We start from the raw sequence: 19,036 nt of genomic DNA, 5'->3' as shown, positions 1-19,036 counted from the left end.
GCAGTTTTCTCTGACGGGGCAGGGGACTGCCACGCAGCAGGGGAGTTTCTGGGTGCCTCCCACGGACACAGACGTCCTCAGCTGGGTAGGGACAGGGTGAGAGCTGGAACAACTCTGCTGACATGTAAGGGCCGTCCCAGGGCAAGGCTCCTCGGTCTGGGGGCTGAAAGGCGAGCCGCGCTGGGTGGTTGGTGTGGGAGTTGTGGAGCAAGTAGGGGGAAAAAAAACCAAAAAGAAAAAACCATCCAAATGTTTCACAGCAGGTAGAAAGCTTGGCAGAAAGCAAACTGAATGCTGTAAAGACAAAAGCCGAAAGCCGGCTATGGACTGTACGAAAAGAGTCAGTGCCACGGAAAGAGGTTATTTCTTCAACTGACCATAGGAGGCTTTTTGTGAGATAACACAACACCTCTTCTTTCTGCTACAGCGCGGCACCGCAGCAGTAATGGGCCAGAGCGTGCGAGCGCCTTTGGCAGTATCGGTAACGGCCGGGGCACGGCCGACCGGCCAGCCCACCTTCCGCACAAGGAAAACACCATTCCCCTGGAACGCCACGCAGACCCAGGACGGGTAAGGCGGAGGCCGAGCCCAGGCGCCCCCATTGCCAAGGACCACCTTGGCCTTGCAGCGTCTCACGCTTCGGGGTGTTCTGCTGGCCGTGGCTAAGCTCAGGCCCTCTGCTCGTGGCTGCCCCCGGTCCCCCGGCGCCGGTCGGGCCCCAGCCCCCAGCGCGGTGCGGCGCAGGGCAGTGACCCAGCAGGGCGGCCCCCCGGGCCCCAGCCCCCCACCCCCCGCCGTGCCTGCGGCCAGGGCCCCGCGGCCGCCGGCCCCTTCCTCCTCTGCTCGCTCCCGTCGCGGACGGCTCGGTATGTGTCACGAGGGGCAGCCCCGTTGAGCAGCTCTCGGAGGGCGCGCGGCTCTGCCCGGCCGTGACCGGGGCCCGCAGGGGTTTCCCGCTCGCTCGCTCGCCCCGAAAGGAGCTGGCCCCGAGCCGGCGCGTCCCCCCCCGCCCGGCCCACGGCGCCCTCGCGAGCTGAGCGCGGCCCGGCCAGCAGGGGGCGCTGGCGCTCAACGGCTGGGCGCGGGGGCGGTCCGGCGCGGGGGAGGGGCCGGTGGGGGCCGGTCCTTCCGGCCGCCCTCTAAGGGCCGCCCCGCGGGGCTCCGGCTTCCGGTGGCGCAGCGCGGCGGAGCGGAGGTGGGAGGGGTGCGTGGGGCGGCTGCGCCGCGAGGCGTCTCTTTGCGGTGCCGGGGCCCCTCTGCGGCCCGGCGTGGGAAGCCCGTGGCCGGCGGAGACTGCTCGGAGCTAGGCGGGGAGCACCGCGGCAGTCCGACCGCAGGCAGCCATCCCCTGCGGTGGCCGCCAGCTCCTCAGGACTCCTGGAGGCCTGGCAGCGCCCGACCCTCGCCTGCGGCAGCCGCCTGGGAGAGCAGCGCGGCCGTGGCCAGGGGCCGGAGAGCGCTGCTGAGTGAGTTCGGGCAGCGGTGGAGGCTCCGTGCCGGGCCCGACCCCGGGCCGGGGTGGGGGGGGGGCGGCTCCGTGCCGGGCCCGACCCCGGGCCGGGGTGGGGGGGGGGCGGCTCCGTGCCGGGCCCGACCCCGGGCCGGGGTGGGGGGGGGGGGCGGCTCCGTGCCGGGCCCGACCCCGGGCCGGGGTGGGGGGGGGGGCGGCTCCGCGCCGGGCCCGGGCCCGGGCCGGGGTGGGGGGGGGGCGGCTCCGCGCCGGGCCCGGGCCCGGGCCCCGGGCCGGGGGGGGGGGGCGGCTCCGCGCCGGGCCCGGGCCCGGGCCCGGGCCGGGGGGGGGGGGCGGCTCCGCGCCGGGCCCGGGCCCGCGCCGGGCCGGGGTGGGGGGGGGCGGCTCCGCGCCGGGCCCGGGCCCGCGCCGGGCCGGGGTGGGGGGGGGCGGCTCCGCGCCGGGCCCGGGCCCGACCCCGGGCCGGGGTGGGGGGGGGGCGGCTCCGCGCCGGGCCCGGGCCCGACCCCGGGCCGGGGTGGGGGGGGGGCGGCTCCGCGCCGGGCCCGGGCCCGACCCCGGGCCGGGGTGGGGGGGGGGCGGCTCCGCGCCGGGCCCGGGCCCGACCCCGGGCCGGGGTGGGGGGGGGGCGGCTCCGCGCCGGGCCCGGGCCCGACCCCGGGCCGGGGTGGGGGGGGGGCGGCTCCGCGCCGGGCCCGGGCCCGACCCCGGGCCGGGGTGGGGGGGGGGCCGGCTCCGCGCCGGGCCCGGGCCCGACCCCGGGCCGGGGTGGGGGGGGGGCGGCTCCGCGCCGGGCCCGGGCCCGACGCCGGGGTGGGGGGGGGGCGGCTCCGCGCCGGGCCCGGGCCCGACCCCGGGCCGGGGTGGGGGGGGGCGGCTCCGCGCCGGGCCCGGGCCCGACCCCGGGCCGGGGTGGGGGGGGGCGGCTCCGCGCCGGGCCCGGGCCCGACCCCGGGCGGGGGTGGGGGGGGGGCGGCTCCGCGCCGGGCCCGGGCCCGACCCCGGGCCGGGGTGGGGGGGGGGCGGCTCCGCGCCGGGCCCGGGCCCGACCCCGGGCCGGGGTGGGGGGGGGGCGGCTCCGCGCCGGGCCCGGGCCCGACCCCGGGCCGGGGTGGGGGGGGGCGGCTCCGCGCCGGGCCCGGGCCCGACCCCGGGCCGGGGTGGGGGGGGGGGCTCCGTGCCGGGCCCGGGCCCCGCAGAGAAGCCTGGTCGGGCATCGTTCGCTTTTGCACAATGTAGGGCTTTCACCGTCTATTTTCTGTGTACTGTGTTTTGGGCCACCTGAAGCACTTTGGCCGGGTAGGTTTGGTGTGGGGAGATGGCAGGTCTGGAGCCTGAAAGATCTCGGGTGGGGGGCGGGGGAGGTATTTTTGCCTTAAAACTCTGAGCCCACCTCGTGTGTCATGTCGTGTTATCACGTCGTGAGTCTGGTGACTGTGGCAATGGCTCAGTCGGGCGTTTTCTGATAACTAACTTCTGAACGTGTGCGTGTGTAGGCTCGGGGAGATTTGTGCAGGGTGACAGAGCCTCTTGTGCTTCTGTGCTAATGTCTACCTGTTCTAGACCTCCAGTGTTGGAAAGCCTTTGTTTTAGTGCCTAGTTGTGCTGCGTAACAAATGTTTTAGCTGCTGATGTGTTATACCTCTGCTGTCAACTTTTCCTGGGTGGCTTGATTGTTTCTGGTTGTCCGTGTAAATCTAGGCAGATATTTTCTGCCCGGTGGTGAAGCCTATCGCTTTGGATAACAAGGGCAGGAGAGCAATAAAGAAAAAGGTGATTCGTTTGCTGCAGCTCCTTGGAAACGATTCGTTCCTTATTTTCTGCCGTTTGGGGAGGTGTTGTGCTTTCCAGATAATGCAGCCTCTCCTGTGCCTGTCCCACGCCGTGCATTTTTGTCCTGCCCTTGCTTGAAAAGGCTCTCCTTGCCTTCTTCCTCTCTGCTGCAGTTGGCTTAATCTCTCGCTGCTGCTGCTGGAAGAGGGATAAAGGGAGTGTTGTCGATCGGGTTGTTAAAAGCTTTTTTCGCGGGCTGTAACGCGCGGGAAGGGTGTGGGCGGGGGGTGGCGGCGACTCAGTACGGGGGAGGGGGAGGATCAGGCTGCGGGGAAAATGGGAAACCAACATCACCCTTCCCTCCTACGGCGCAGCCCGGCTGCACGGCTCCCCGGGGATGCCCCTGCCCCGCGGGTGTTACCGTGTGTGCGCCCCCCGCGTGGGGCGGGGGGGGACGACACACCCCCACACAGTCGGCCGGCACTGGGGCAAACCCCTGCCCCAGGGCTCCGCGCTCGTACCCGGCTCTCCCCGCTCCGGCACGGCACGGGGCTGACGCACCGAGGAGACCCCGGGGCGGCTTCTCGCGGCTGGGCGAGAACAGGGCCTGGCCCCGAGCAGCCGAGCGGGCACCGCCAGTAGCTCGGAGGAGCGGGGCCGGCTCGGCTCGAGGCGTCAGAGCGAAAAGGGACGAGAACCATCCCGGAGCGTTGGGGGGGCGGCGGATGGTCCGGTGGCGGGTTCGGCTCCGTGCCGGGCCGTGGGGCAGCCGGAGCCGCGCCGGGGGGCAGGTGAGGAGCCGCGTGGCCGGGCGCGCTGTGGGTCGGCGGGTTTCGGCTGTGGGGGTCTCCCGGTCCGCGGAGTCCCCGGGGGGGGGGGGGTTGCGGGCAGCAGTGGCCCCGGGCCGAGCGCTTTCGTGGGTCGGTGGTTGTGTTTTGGGGCCGAGCCCGTGCCCGGCCGTGGGGAAGTAGGGCAGCCCCACCCGGCTCTCGGCTGCTCCTCGTCGGGGTCGGGCGGCTGGCGGCGACCCCGGCGGGGGCTCCTGTGGTGCCGGGCGGGTCCCCCCCTGCCCGCGAGGCAGGCAAGGACCCTGGCTGCTGCCGCCGCGGTTTGCTGGAGGCGGGCTGGGCCCGGCCCCCTGTGGGGTTGGGGTGCGGGCCCGGCGCTGCCGGGGAAACGCGGCCTGCGAGAGCAGGAAGAAAGCGCTGCCAGGCCGGCGCTGGGCTGCCCCGCCGGGGTGCGGGGCCGGGCCCGCGCAGTTCAGTTCCCAAGGCCTCCCCGACAGTGCCCGCGTGGGCCGTGGGGGTGCAGGGCTGTGGGGTGGCTGCGCTCTCCGCGCCCCTGAGCGTTGCCCGTGGGGACTGCGGAGGGGGCCGGGACGCAGCCAGGCTCAGCTGGTTTGGTCCCTGAACGGGGAGAGCACAGCTCTTCTGTTCCTGGGCCTTGAGAGCAGCTCCTGTGGCTGACGCCGGGGCCCTGAAAACAGATCGAGTCGTGCGTTTTGAGGGCCTGAGCGAGGGGACTAAGTGGTGTGGTTTTGGGCTGAGGAGCAGAGGTCAAGTGCTGCATTTTTGGGACTTGAGAACAGGCTCAGCAGCTGGGCTTTTTGGCTCAGAACCGGTCCCAAAGTGAGCTGGTTTGGGGGCCAAAGCAGCAGCCGGTTTGGCTGCTTGTGCAGGCTGGGGGGTGGGGGCATTGGGGGCTGCAGGGGAAAGCAGGGGTTGGGCAGGGTACGAGGACCCTCCCCGGAGGTGGGGGTCCGGTCACATCGGACCCCGAAGTTCGGGAGGCCGGCATGCACCAGAGCGAACTCGCCACCTGAGGCGGGTCTCTGAGGAAGGGTGCTTTTTGGATCCAGCGCAGCGCACCCTCTTGGGTTCCAGCTCTTCTTTCTGCGCTGCTTAGAATAGTTATTAACCAATTAATTAATCATACAAACTAAGTCACAACAGCTCTGTCCGGCTCCATCGTGGTTCGGAGCTCTGAATCGGTTTATCGGTTTCACTTGGTGTCTAACATGTTTTTTCCCCGAGGAGAGGCTAAGTTTCAAAGTTAATTAGTTTTCTCATAAGTGTGTCAGTCAATAAAATTGAGTTACGATTGTTAAAACCACAAAGGTGACAGGAGTCTCACGGATCTGGTCTATTTCTGAAAATGTATTCATCCCATGCAAATGTCATCGGGATACAGATCATCTGCACTTCATGCTCTGACAAGACAAGATGCTGAGACAGGGATGAGCTCCAAAAGGACTACTGAAAAGAAAAAAAACGCATTCCACAGTCATGGGGTTTTTTTGTTTGCGTTTGGGGGGGCGGGGTGGCTTTAACAAAAGAGTGCAGTGTTGGCCGGCAGCAGCCTGCAGAGCACTTTTGCTGCCTGATCTCTCCTTTTCTTCTCTTCCACTCCTCTTTCAGGGCTGTAATTGTCATTTGGATAGTTTTAGAAGAGCAGTTAAGTTGCTCGCCTGTGTCAATGTGCTGGTAATACCAGGAAGGTGAATGCTTGAACCGGTCGGGCGGGTGGGAATGAATAACTTGGCTGCAGGTAGAACTTCTGAGGGAAGACCAGCAAAACCAGGAAGCAAATAGCAAGTTCCCAAAAAATGTGCGGGTGTCAAACACATAAAAGTTTCATTGCCGAATGTTTTTGGGAATATGTTCCCAATGGCTATTTTTAGTAAACATAAATTTTCAGGAGATTCAGGGTTGTGCGTGGCAAAACATGTCCCTCTGTTTTTGTGTCCTGCCGCACAAACGGCCGGCGGCAGGGCTCTTGTTCCCTGCTCTCGCTATTGCCACAGCAGGGCTGCGATATTTAGACCTAAGAGATGGGTTTAGGAATGGAAGGAGAGAGAACGCCTGTGTTCTGTAAGGGCTATGAATGCTGACCCTTTGTCTCCGTCTGCTGCTTTTCCTGTGCGGGTGATGAAGCTGTTTTACTTTTCTCTGTTGTTCCAGGTCTAAATAGCTGCGAAGCTGTCGCCGCTGTGGGTGCGCAATTTGTGTTGCTGTGTTTCTGTGGAGTTCTAGCTACGGCTCGCTTCTAGTGTGGCCAAGCGTCAAGGTAGGGCTTTCAGCTTAAAGCTTCAGAAGCGCTGCGCGCCGAGATGGGTGTAGGTGAAACTGCTGTTGCGCCTGCAGCTGTGCTCGCAGGGATGCTGGGTGGCTCTGCATCAAACCGGCGAGGTGCGCGTGGACCTCCGTCGGGCTGCGCCCTGGGTGTGCGAGCGTGCGGTGTTTTTGCTGTTCCGGCTTGTACGTGCGAGGGCTTAACGTTTGATTTAATGCATTTCCTTTAACGGCAGGCTGTAGTTGGGCTCTAGATGGTATTCCTACGTGGGCACAAGAGCTGTGGAATGGTTAAGCTGTTGCTGTGCCTCCAGGTGACTTGTTCAGTAACGCTGTTTTTCCAGGTGCAGATGGATGAGTCGTGCAGGGCAACGGAGGAGGGCCCAGGGGAGCGCTGTAAGAAGGTGAGTCTGTGTAGTACTGGAGGGAAGATGTGACTGATGGCTATAGGGCTCCATTATGGGTTTTACTCTTTTTTTTTTTTGTGATCCGAGGGCGCTAAGCGATGAGCCGAGCGTGATCTGGGCCCTGGAGGTGAGTCAGGCAAGGTGACCGGTGCTTGGTGGGCTGGAGTAGGTGTTCTTTTTCAGGTTATTCAGGGTTTTTTCTCCTTCTCTTCACTTTCCCATCCCAATTTGGGACCGATTCCCTCAAACGGGGACTTCCCCCTGTGGGGCTGCTTATGCAGCCTGGGAGCTGCTGCCTGGGCACAAAAATACCTCAAACCCCTTACTCTGGGTCTGCAATGGGGGGTGAAAAAACAGAAAGAATTCTGGTGGAAAGAAAACAACTTGGGGCTTCTGGGAAAGCCAACTCCAGCTGGATTTGTGCAGCTGGAAAGGAAAAAAAGGGTGGTGGTGGGGAAGGAACAACCACCTAAAAGCACCCACCAACCATTCTCATGCACAAAACCGAAAGTGAAAATGACCATTTTTTGTAGGGTAAAAGCACAAAAAGTCCCCACAGAACTCAGTAGTTTGGAAAAGCAACCCCAATTATTACATTATGTAAAGAAGGCGGGGAAAAAAAGAAAACCAAAACAAAACCCTATCACAACCCTGATGCCACATGCCTACCAGCAGTTCCTGGGGCTTATTCTGCGGGGGTGGGGAACCCAACCTTGTTCCCCAGGTTTGCTGTGCTGCTTCTCCTCCCTCGGGCATGCGGGGGGCAGTGGCATGGACAGTAGCAAGCACCAGACGTTTTTAAGCGGTCGAGAGGAAAGGACAAATGCTCGAGACGCTTTGCTGTTTGGTGCAGAGGCAATGAATGGTGCTGCTGGGGCTGCGAGGGGGAAAGGTGCAGAGGAATAGAAGCTCTGTGGATGCAGCCAAGTTACGGTTTCTGGATGGTATTAATCGAGAAGAGTAATTCAGATAATGCTGCTGCCCAGCGACCAGAATTGGGTACTGAGCCCGGGAGCCGCGCACGCGCGGTGGCGTCCCTGTGATCCCCATTGCTCTCTCCGCAGGTAACAGCCCTGCGATGCTGCGGTGCCTGCGAGGTGATGCCGCCGTGCTCGTTGCTGCTTCCTGGTAAGGAAAGGCCTCCTCCGCTCCTGCTGCAGCGTGGTGGTGTGTCGGACACGATTCCCTGTGTCGGGTGAGGCCTAGGGCTGCCGGCGAGGTGAGCGAGCGCCTTTGGTGGGTGCAGGGGTGTCTCCTTGTGTGCCTGCACTACTGGGGCTGGTGGGATGGGAAGCTTCAAACGACCCGCCGAGGCAGGCTTCTGGTATGCTAAAGGCGAGTGGGTGAGGGCAGCCCTAGGAGTTACTTGGGAGCTGATAGAAGGGAAGAGGGAAAGGAGGAGGAGGATGATGACCTTTTCCCCCTGCCCAGGGTGCAGAAGATGGCCGACTCTCCAGCTCACCAGAGCTCCCCCTCAGCCTCCCCTGGCCCCCCTTGCCCAGTGCGCCTGCTCCCAGCTCCAGCACGAGCGAGCTAGGCTACGTGCCGAGGAAGCCTCATCTCGTAAGAGCTGTAAGACACCCATGTGTTCTCTTCAGGTGGAGGACGGCCTAGAGTCTGGAGCTGCAGAAGAGGCAGGGAGGAGAGAATGGGAAAGAAGCATCTGAACGGCTAAATTGTGCCAGCAGCGCTGAGAGCGAGAGTCGCGGTGAGTCCTGGGCCAGTGGGGCCCCGTTGCCTCTCTTGTGCGTCCTGGGCCCTCCCTGTCTCTCCCCCGGCCCCCTCTCTTTCCTTACCTGCTGCAAAATTTTATTTTTTCTTTTGGGCCCCCCCCGCACCTTCTTTCTCCATCTCGCTCTGAGTGGCTCCCTGCCTCCCCGTCTTTTTCAGTCCTCCCTTTCTCTGTCCTGTAGCCTGTGGCTCCTTTTTCTATCTCCGCCTCTCTCTGCCTGGCTCTGGCTCCGTTTTTTTATTCCTCCTGCTCTGTCCTGTAGCCTGTCGGTATTTTGTCTTTCTCTGGCCCTCTTGGTCTGACTCCCTGTGTTACCGAAAAACGCGTTAAAATCGGAAACGACTCCTCAACGCCAATTTAGTATTAAAGAGCAGGCATTCTTTATTCACGGCGCCAGATGCACGGGGGATCGCTCCTCCTGGCGTGCGTACCTCACACACCTTTCCCGTACAATTTGTAGATAAAAATTTTACGTATTCATATATATTCATTATTGCCCTGTCTGCTGATCGGTACAAACTTGCTCGTTCCGTATGTAAATCGCTGCGCAGGCTCGGTTGTCCTCTTCCGTTGTTCTCTTCTGAGTAGGTGGTATTACTTGGGTCGGTGGTGGTCTGTGAGTCGGTGGTCGTGATCTCCCCCTGCCGGAATTACCTTTTTACCTTCTTGGCTAGTTTTCTCAGTCCGCTCCACGAAACCGCGTTTTGTCATCCTTTTCTGACAGAAGCACGTTGTCTGTTGTTCTGTTGACATTAACGATCGCCTAGGGACTAAAATGCAGATCGACAGACACACCGATTCGTACGCTCCATGTTCCCGTAATGGAACACCGTCTCTGGTTGGTTGATTTCATCGCTTTGGTTACACCTGTTCCTGTTGTTCAGTTTCTTCTTTTTTGGCTTTGTTTGATTCTCTCTGTGATTCTGTTTTTCTCTGCCTCGCTTTTCCCAGCTCCCCGTCCCTCACTTTGAATGCCCGTTATCCTTCACCAGCTCACTCTCCCTTGGTTGCCATCCCCGTTTCTGAATTCCTCCTGCTTTGCCACGTAGCCCGTGACTTTTTTCTTAATCTCTCTGTCTGCCTCAACGCTCCCGCCGCGCTTTTTAATTCGTCTGCTCTGTACCCTGCTACTGTTCTTGCCTTTCTGAGTTCTTCTCTGTCGAGCTCCCTTGCCCTATTTGTGAATTCCTGTTCTTCCTGCAGCCGCCGCTGTTCCCTGTGATCTCCGTCTCTCTCTGTCCAGCTCCCTGTCCCTAGGTTTTAATTCCTGCCTCTGCCCGCTGTAGCCCGTCTAGATTTTTCTCTCGGCCTCTCTCTCTGTCCCGCTCCCTCTCTCTGTGTTCTAATTCCACGTTCTCTGTCACGTAGACCCGTGCTATTTGTTTGTCCTCATCTCTCTCTGTGCAGCTCCTTGCTGCTATGTTTTATTTCTTCCCGCTCTCTCTGTCTTTGTAGCCCATTGCTGTTGTTGTGTTTTTGGTTTTTTTTTTTCCCACTTGTTTCTTCGTTTGTCTCTGTCTGCCTCCCAGTGCCTGATCTTTAATTCCTCCTTCCCTGTTGGGCCGCTGTTCCTTTTTTCCATTCTACGTTGTGTTCTCTTTGGTCTCCTGTTCTTATTCATCGGTTCCCTCCTCGCCGCCCTGTGGCTTGTCCCCATTTTAGTGTTGCCTCTCTCTCCCTCTCTCTGGCTTCTTGCCCCTGTTTTTAAAATTCCTCCCTCTCTTCTCTCTTCCCTGTTGGCCGTGTGATCGTCAGCCTTTCTCCACCTCTTTCTGCCCAGCTCTCTGTGTCTATCCATTAATTCTTCCCTCTCTGCCCTGTAGCCTGTAGCTTTTGTCCTTTCTCCATCTTGCTGTGTCTGGCTTCCCCGTGACCCTGTTTTAGAATTGTTTCTCTCTTCTTTCTGTACGCATTGCGATTCCTTTTGCTCCCCATCTCCCTTTGTTTTGGGTGTTGTTTTGTTGTTGTTTTTCTGGCTCCCTGTCCCTAATTCTTAATTCTCTGCCTTCTCGTGCTCTGTACCACGTAGCCCCGTGGTTTGTTTTGTGGTGTTCCCTCCCTGGCCCCTTCCCTCTGTCGTTGGCTGTCTCGGCTCCCTGTCCCCGTGGCTTCATTCTTCCCTTTCTGCCCTGTTCTTGTCGCTTATCTTGTCTTTCTCCATCGCGCTCGGTCCAGCTTCCTGCCCCTATTCTTCTTTCCTCCCTCGCTGTCGTGCTGCCTGCCCCAGGTTCTTTGTGCGTCTCCAGCCTGCTCCTCTTCCTTCTTTGTTGGTCTGTGTCCTGCTCTTCCCTCTTTCTGCTGCCTCTCTTCCCCTCTCTCTGCTGCTTTTATCTCCACCTCCGTCAGGCTCCCTGTCCTTCTCTGGCCGTCCTGTTCCCTGCCTCGTGCCTTCTCACTACACGCACACACGTCCCCCCCGCCCCGTCCAGCCGGATGCCGCTCTTCTCTTCTCTCTTCCTACTGTCCCGTGCCCTGCTCCTCACCTTTGGTGGCCTCCCCCTCTGCCCAGCAGCCCGTCGCCCCAGGAGCCAGGCGACGGACGGTCCGTTCCCTGCCAAACCGGGACAAGCGTGTGCCGTGGCTTAGCCCCAGCTGGCAACTCTGCACCAGGGAGCTGCTTGCTCGCTCCACCCTCAGTGGGCTGGGGGAGAGAGCTGGAAGGGTAAGAGTGAGAAAAATCATGGGTTGAGATCAAGACTGTTTAATAGGTAAAGCAAAAGCTGTGCGTGGAAGCAAAGCAAGGAATTAATTCACTCCTCCTTTTCGGCGGGCAGGTGTTGAGCCACCTCTGGGAAAGCAGGGCTCTGTCATGTGTAACGGTTACTTAGGGAGAGAAATGCCGTAGCCGCCGCCCCCCCCCCCCCCCCCCAAGGACTCCCCCTTCTTCCCCCAGCTGCGTGTGCTGAGCATGATGTCAAATGGTATGGAATATCCCTTTGGTCAGTTAGCTGGGAAAGCTTTCCCAGCTGTGTCCTCTCCCAGCCTACTTGCTGGTGGGGCACTGAGAGAACCAGAAGAGGCCCTGACTGTGGAAGCAGTGCTCAGCAAGAACGAAAACATCTCTACATTATTAATGTTTTGAGCATAAATCCAAAACGTATCCCTTCCTAGCTACTGTGGAGAAAATGAGCACTATCGCAGCCAACACCAGCTCTGTGCGGCTGCGGCAACGGCGGCCGAGGTGGCCTTGGGGCAGGGGGAGCGTTGGGGACCCTGACCCACGAATGGCTCCTGGGACTTGTTACGTGGGTGCCTGCACAAACACCTGCCCTCTCGTTTGCCCTCAGGGCTGCGTTTGCGCTGCCTTTGCGTGGGGCAAGGGGCTGTGATGGAGCCCAGGGGAGGAGGTGGTGCACTGTGGGGGTGAGGGGAGGGGGCCCCCCGTTGCTGCTGCGCCTCAGCTGTGGGCGGGGTCTGGATGGAGGAGCCCCAGGTGCGGGCGGTGGGGCTGACGGTGCCGGCTCCTCCCTGGAAAAGGGGTGGTGCCCGGCTCCGGGGGGCCAGTGTGAGCCGAGGGCGGAGCGGAGCGGAGCTGTGGCCGAGCGTCAGCAGGCTGCGACTGTAGCGAGGGTGGAGGTGAGCGGGGGCTGGGTGGTGGAGCGCTGCGTCCCGGGTCAAGCCCCGAGGAGGGCTGCGGCGGGGCAGCGCCGGGTCGGAGCGGGCGGTGGGGAGAGCGAGGCTGTGCTGAGGGCTCGGTGGGGCTTCCGGGTGCATCGGCGGGAGGGACGGTGGCCCGTAGGGTCCGAGAGCGGGGAGGGCGGGCTGGCGGCGTGCCGGGAGCTGTGGTGTTGCGCCTGCCGGGTGGCCGTGCGGCCGTGTTGTGGCGCAGAGCATGCCGGGAGGTGTAGTCCTTGTGGGGCGCGGCTGCCGGGCGGCCGTGTTGTGGCGCAGAGCATGCCGGGAGGTGTAGTCCAGGCGCAGTGGCTGCCGGCCCTGTCACGTGGTTCGCCGGGGCGTGGCGGGAGGCGCGGTCTTCCGGCGCTCGGGTGCCGGGCGGCCGTGCTGCGTACGGTAGGCGCGGTGTATTTTTGGGGTTGGCTTCGTGTCGATTTCTGGGGGCTTCCAGGTGCGGCCGCTCCCCGAGAAGCGGTGAGTTCCCCGGGAGCTGACAGAAGGGAAGAGGGAAAGGAGGAGGACCTTTTCCCCCTGCCCAGGGCGCAGATGATGGCCGCCTCCCCGGCTCGCCGGAGCTCCCGCTCAGCCTCCCGCTCAGCCTCCCCTTGCCCCGTGCGCCTGCCCCCAGCCCCGGCACCTCCCCTGAAGCGTGCTGCGTAGCCCTTGGCCGCCCCCAGGCCCTGTCGTGAAGGCAGCGAGCCGGCCCTCAAGCGCACTGGATTCCCCCTCGGCGCAGGGGCCCGTAGCAGTAGCGCGGGCAAGGGGCGGTGTGTCCGGAAGCCCCTGCGCAAGGAGGGGCTTTGGTCAGGGTCGATGGACGGTAATGACGGTCGCTGTTTCTTCTTTCCCTCTCCCAGAGACCGTGCTGAGGACGTGGTTGTCTGTCCTTCCCCTGGGGACGCCGTCGACTGCGGCCGTCTCAGGCTTGCGTGGCTTCTCTCTGCCCGGCTTTGCCATCCTCGCAGCGCCGGGGCGAAAAGGGACACACAGAGCCCTTCCCGGCTGTGGACAGGAGCTGCCTCGGCTGAAGCTGGAGACGCCAACGAAAGGTAAAGCAGAAGAAACTGAAGGCGCTCTGGCTGCCAGCTGCCTTCCTGCTGCAGGCAAGAGAGAGCCTGTCCCTGCAGGTGAGGGAGGAAGGATCCCCCTTCATAGTCCGCAGCGGGCCAGGCCACCAACGTGCACCGCAGGGTCCGTACGCGTAACCCGGAGTTGGGTACGGGCGTGTAGGGCACGAGTGAGCTAGGCTACGTGCCGAGGAAGCCTCATCTCGTAAGAGCGGTAAGACACCCACGTATCCTCTTTAGGTGGAGGTCGGCCTAGAGTCTGGAGCTGCAGAAGAGGCAGGGAGGAGAGGAGGGGAAAGAAGCATCTGAACGGCTAAATTGTGCCAGCAGCGCTGAGAGCGAGAGTCGCGGTGAGTCCTGGGCCAGTGGGGCCCCGTTGCCTCTCTTGTGCGTCCTGGGCCCTCCCTGTCTCTCCCCTGGCCCCCTCTCTTTCCTTACCTGCTGCAAAATTTATATTTTTTTTTTTTTGCGCCCCCCCGCACCTTCTTTCTCCATCTCGCTCTGAGTGGCTCCCTGCCTCCCCGTCTTTTCAGTCCTCCCTCTCTCTGTCCTGTAGCCTGTGGCTACTTGTTCTTTCTCCGCCTCTCTCTGCCTGCACTGGATTCCCCCTCGGCGCAGGGGCCCGTAGCAGTAGCGCGGGGAAGGAGCGGTGTGTCCAGAAGCCCCTGTGGAAGGAGGCTTTGGTCAGGGTTCATCTGCGGTAATAACGGTTGCTGTTTCCTCTTTCCCTCTCCCAGAGGCTGTGCTCAGGATGGGGTTGTCTGTCCTTCCTGTTCATCTCTTCCTCTCTCTATTCCTTTGCGCTGGTCCCTCTCCCTATTGTTTATTGTTTTGCTTCTCTGAACCTTTTTTTATTCCCAGCGTTTTCCCGTGACAGGAGCAGCAAAGAAGGGAGCGGAGCATCGGGGTATCCATGGAGAGAGCATTGGGCGTTTTCCTGTCTTTGTGGGGCTGACCCTGAGGAAGTGTGGTACGTGGGTCGATATCATGAATATATATATTTTGTGGGTGCACAAACCCGTTTCAGAGTGTCAGAGGGTAAGGGTTTTGTTCTGTTCAGTGTAAACATTGTTCTGTTTGGTGAATTTGTCAAAGATGAGAGTTCAGTGGGGGAGGAAGTCAGCTCTCTGGCTGGTTTGAGGGTAAGGTGGGCTGTACGTGTTTGTCGGTCATCTCTCACCTGCCAGATGTTTTGAACTAGTTGTATCTGGTTTTCGTAGGGAGTCACGAAGGGGTTTGGGGCTCCCCAGTGGCGGGTGCTGTGGCCAAAAGAGAAAGCAGGGTCACAGAGTGCTTCATTTACGGGGCTGGCCTCGGCCATCTACTGCACAAACTTCTGGTATGTAGCAATCGGGACTCGATTTCCTGAAGGAGAGGATGATGGAGCTCGTTATAAGAGCATAATCGTTTTGTCTTCTTTTGGCAGTACGGGCACCCGAGGACCAGCTTGCTTTTGAGGAACGGCACGAGGATGTTGGTGTCGACGCTCAGCAGAGGAAGGAAGCTTCTTTTGGAGGCCAAGAAGATGAAGTAGACTGCTTATTTGTTGTGTTTGATTTTCATTGCGGGGATGGGGAGGGGTGGAACATGCAAAACGCGGTCCTGGGCAGGGGAGGTTTCTGACGTGGGAGGCCGTGAGAGAGATCATGGACGCTGCTGGACAGGCGTTAGAACCCGTTGCTCAGGTTGGACGAACCCGGCAGAACCACCGCACCATCTTAAGTAATGCCTGCTCACGTACTGAGATTTTAGTAGTTGCCCCCGCATCAGCTTTGGCTTTTCCTCGTCGAGCTTGTATTTTGGCAAGAAGCGTCTTTCGTTAAGCGTTTGGGTCTAAGGGGTGTCCATGAGACTACGTGGTGCCCATCCCCATGAGATTTTGTGACCATCAAGTGATATTCAGCATCCATCTTATGCCCGTGTCCTGTAACTACTCTGCAGTTTTCGCTTAAGGCTTGATAGCGCAGCGTTAGCTGAGGGCGGCATTTACCCCGCTGGCCCCTCCACGCCGACGGCGTTTCCCCTGCCGGCCGCTGTCCGTTCCCTGTAACTGTGACTCTTGTCCTGGCAGAACCTTTGCCAAAGCCACCTTTGTGCTCCACAGCAGTCTGTTTTCTGTCTCGAGTATGTTTCTTTTCGGTATCCGATACCCCAGAGCTGTGTACCGTTGGCTCAGGTCTCTTCTTGAGCTTCTGCGAGAAGAGAGAGCCTTCATCTGTTTTTATCCATGTGTCTCCTGGGGTGTTTTTTTGTTGTCCTTTACAATTTAGTTTTGCCCCAGCTACTGAGGTGTTAATTTAGCTGCTTCATACGGTTCCCGATACGCTTGTGTATTTCCACATTTCTTTTCGTGTTTTTTGTCCTTTGAGACTGATCTAGTTCTGTTAAGGGACTGAGCGAGAGAGAGCGTTGAGGTGACTCCGAATGGTTGATGGTTTTACAATAAATGATTTACTTTATAACCAGAGATATTTTTTGAGAAGGGGTTCTTAAAAGATTTCGTTCTGCTTTGCCATTCCGCTGGGGTAGATGAGCCCCAGCCTTTTTTCGGGAGGCTCATTCTGCTCCTGGGCTTCTCTGGTACTGTTCCTTGAGTTGGTTGCAGATTTTGAGCTGTCTAAGCTCTTTGGGTAGGTGTGTTTTGACATTCAGAGATGGGGAGGTTTCTGGTTGAGGTAAGAGATTAAGGAGCAGTCAAAGTTGAGCAGCAGATATATATTAGAAAGTACACTTGTACGAGCTTTTGTTTTCCCTTGGGTCAGTAAGTTTTTGTTGGGTGTTCAGGGGTAGCAAGATAGTCTAATAGTGTGTTTTGGATTATTTGGTTTTGTGGGGGTGTTATGGTTTTGTCTGGGTTTTTTTGTTTGTGGTTTGTTGGGTTTTTTTGTGTGTGGTAGGTTTTTTGTTTGTTTTGTCTTGTTTTCCAGGAATTTTGACTTGACTGAAGGTAGAACCTTATATTTTTTCCACCAGTTTTGCCTGTGCGTTGTGCAAGTTGTGTCAGCGCGGCCACTCGAGCGTGCTGTCTGCCGAGAGGTTCTCCACGCGGCTGTTCATGGAGTCGCTCAGGAGTGAGTTACCTACAAAGGGAGAGTGTGTCGCTACACCAGCCACGCCTGTTTGCTTCCCATACTGCTTTTGGTGTTTGGCCTATCAGTGTCCGCCTGTGCTTGAGTCATCTGACACGAACTGTGATTTTTGTGTGTTGCGTGGTTTGACTTTTTCTTGCAGTTTAAGTAACAGGTCGAGGGTTAAGCAGGACAGTCGAGCGAGGCGTGACGGCAAAGGCGAGCAGATGGCGTCGTGTGCTGTGACGGGGCGGGCTGTGAGGTCACTCGTCTGGGATTTCTGCCTTTGGGGTCTCTGTGTTGCCGAACAAGTCAGTCAAAAGGATTTGTTAGTTTGTTTTGCGTGGTGAGCTCTTGCTTTTGGAAAGCAGTGTCCAACATCTGTGTGCCTCTCCGTATTTCCCCAGAAGTGGGCCCGGCATTGAAGGTGACGGTTCCCCAGCCATCGGGGACGGACCGAGAATGCGAGCAGGCACCTGACGTGGCCACTGACCCGGGAGGCATGGATTGGGAGGTGAGCGGAGCCGTGTTGGCACGGTAGGGGAAAGGATGAGTCTGGAATGTGGCTGTTGGTGCAGATGCGCGGTAGGGAGCCGGACACGGAAGGGAGGGGGCGAACAGAGCATCGTGAGAAGGTAGGTCAGCACGTGACAACGGAGGGGTCGTGCAGTGTGAGCACCTATGTGACTAGTTAATGAAGGGACTCACAAAACTATATGCAAAGCGGGATGTCTGCCCCGAGCTCGTTGGGCAAGGTGAGCGATGAACAGGGAGCCGTAGCAGCTGTTATTTTTGAGGTGTGGAATTGTTTGTGAGCGGGCGGCCGCTTCCAGGCGCAGGGGTCGCCTTGTCTCTCTGGTTCTCTAGGCACCGTAGGTGGCGGCGGCCACGACATCCAGCCTCATTAGAGCGTGGGGGAGCGGAAGTTCACGGCGCTTCCGAGGAGGCTGTTGTTGTGGAAGTGGCCGGCGTTGAGTGGTGCGATGCTGAGTGATGGCACCGCACGTTTGGAGATGAAGAGTATCCGTGTGACCGCAGCCCCATCCTACGTAGCCTGTGTGGCCTTTTTAAAGGATGGCTTTTGAGCCCCCAGATTTGGAAGGGAAGCTGAGGGGCCGATGCGGTCTTTGTGCGGGTGGCCGGTCGGTTGGGGGAAGCGCAGGTGGGGCGGGCAGGGGTTGTAAAATCAGCGGAGGGTACCGTTCAGAGACCGGACACGTTTGGGCCGAGAGAGGTTGTGGTGTCCTTTCTGCAAAACAGAAGCATCTGCCAGGCAGGGGAGTTCCTGCCTGTGCTTGTGCTGTTGTGTGGATTTTGTAGTCTGTCTTTGTTCCTTACTGTACTCGGGTCTCGATGTGTCTGTTGTTCTCCGTGCTGAGCAGGCACCTAGGTAGCAATATTGAGGGTTTTGCAAGCCCTGGCTCATCGGCATAATGGTAACCGAGAGCTTCCGTTCCCGCATTTTAAGTCTACTGCATAGATTTGTCTTGTGTCTTAAATATTAGACCTTTATAGAAGGTCATCTTTTTGCAGCGGTGATTAAGGCGGCCTCAATACTGCTGCTGAGGAGCAGTCTGAATACGCAGAGCCCTTTTCTGGGACCTGTTCCCTGCACCTGAACGTTCTGAGGTCTTTAAGAGTGGCTTGTCGCTCGTACATCGTCCTAGTTGTGGGTATATGGTTTTATTGCAGGTGATGATGGTAGGTGACTTCTCTGCGGATGCTATAGCTTCTTCCTCGCTGCCGTATAGATCTTCTCGCCCGGTGGCATCTCTGGGCCGGAAGTCCGTCGTCTCGGTGAGAGTTTTCTTAGGTGCCTCGATCGCGTCGCTTGTAGTATTTGTGAGCGGTGTCGGTCCGTGCACGTCGATGCCTGTGTCAGAGCTGCTCCGCCTGGGGGTGTAGCAATGGTAGAGCGGGGGAAAGAATAGCAATAAGAGTATATGGTTAATGTTAATATGCATAGACTGTTTTGGCAACGCCCGTACAACCCTCGTCGGAGCGAGTGGCCGTTGGCAGCGGGCGAGGATGGTAATTTCCGGGGTGTTTTGTGGGTGCCGAGGGGATGACCGTAGCTGCCTGGGAGAGGCAGCTAGAGTGCTAGCTGAGCAGAGGGCACCTCTCAGCTGTTCAAGCTTGTACGTGCGTGGGGCTTAACATCTGATTGAAGGTATTTCCTTTAATGGCATGCAGTAGTTGGGCTCTAGATGGTATTCCTACGTGGAAGCAAGACCTGTGGAATGGTTAAGCTGTTGCTGTGCGTCCAGGTGACTTGTTCTATCATGCTGTTCTTGCAGAGGATGAAGATGGAGCTGTGCAGGGTGATGGAGCAGAGCTGAGTAGAGCACACTAAGGCAGCGGGTCCGTGTGCGGGATTAAAGGGAAGATGCGACCGAAGGCTATTTGAGGAGCATTTCAGGCGAGCTGGGTCGCAGTGAGGGGGCGCATGGGGCTGGTGACTTTGTTCTCTTTGCTCTCAGGAGCACAGCGCTATCCCTAGGGGCTGGCAAGGTTCTAATTGTGGGGCCGGCGCCCATCGGGTGCTTCTTTTTGCGTTACAGTTTAAAGCGTGGATCGCTCTGATGTTTGAGGAGTTTCTGGGCAGTTGTCGTCTGCGGCGTCGTTCCCAGATGCGTGAACAGCTCTGCTCTGTCGCTGTCTGTTTTCAGGGAGCGTGATTTCTTCCCTGCATCCTTACGTTCTTAGGTCTTGTAGCTGGGCTTCTTGTGCCTCCTCCCTCTCAGTTTTGAGAGGAACTTCTTGTCACGGGCCCTGACGCTCTTCTAATCATTTTGGATCTCGTTAGGGCCTCCTTGCATCCCTGTCAGGGTT

General features: G+C 59.5%; 1 long non-coding RNA gene across 1 annotated transcript in view; it reads left to right on the top strand.

Moving 5' to 3' along the window:
• The window catches only part of LOC142065152 (uncharacterized), a 76,452-nt gene extending 62,004 nt beyond the window's left edge, over nucleotides 1-14,448 (top strand). Inside the window, exons 8-10 of the long non-coding RNA XR_012663301.1 lie at nucleotides 8,321-8,430; nucleotides 12,927-13,118; nucleotides 13,377-14,448. This is a non-coding gene — a long non-coding RNA (uncharacterized LOC142065152). The remainder of the gene's footprint in view (nucleotides 1-8,320; nucleotides 8,431-12,926; nucleotides 13,119-13,376) is intronic.
• The last annotated feature ends 4,588 nt before the right edge of the window (nucleotides 14,449-19,036 follow it).

The sequence above is a fragment of the Phalacrocorax aristotelis genome, chromosome 16 (genome assembly GCF_949628215.1).
Source record: "Phalacrocorax aristotelis chromosome 16, bGulAri2.1, whole genome shotgun sequence".
Taxonomy (NCBI): Eukaryota; Metazoa; Chordata; class Aves; order Suliformes; family Phalacrocoracidae; genus Phalacrocorax; species Phalacrocorax aristotelis.
The sequence above is the reverse complement of the archived record's forward strand: the minus strand, read 5'-3'. Positions and strand labels throughout refer to the sequence as shown.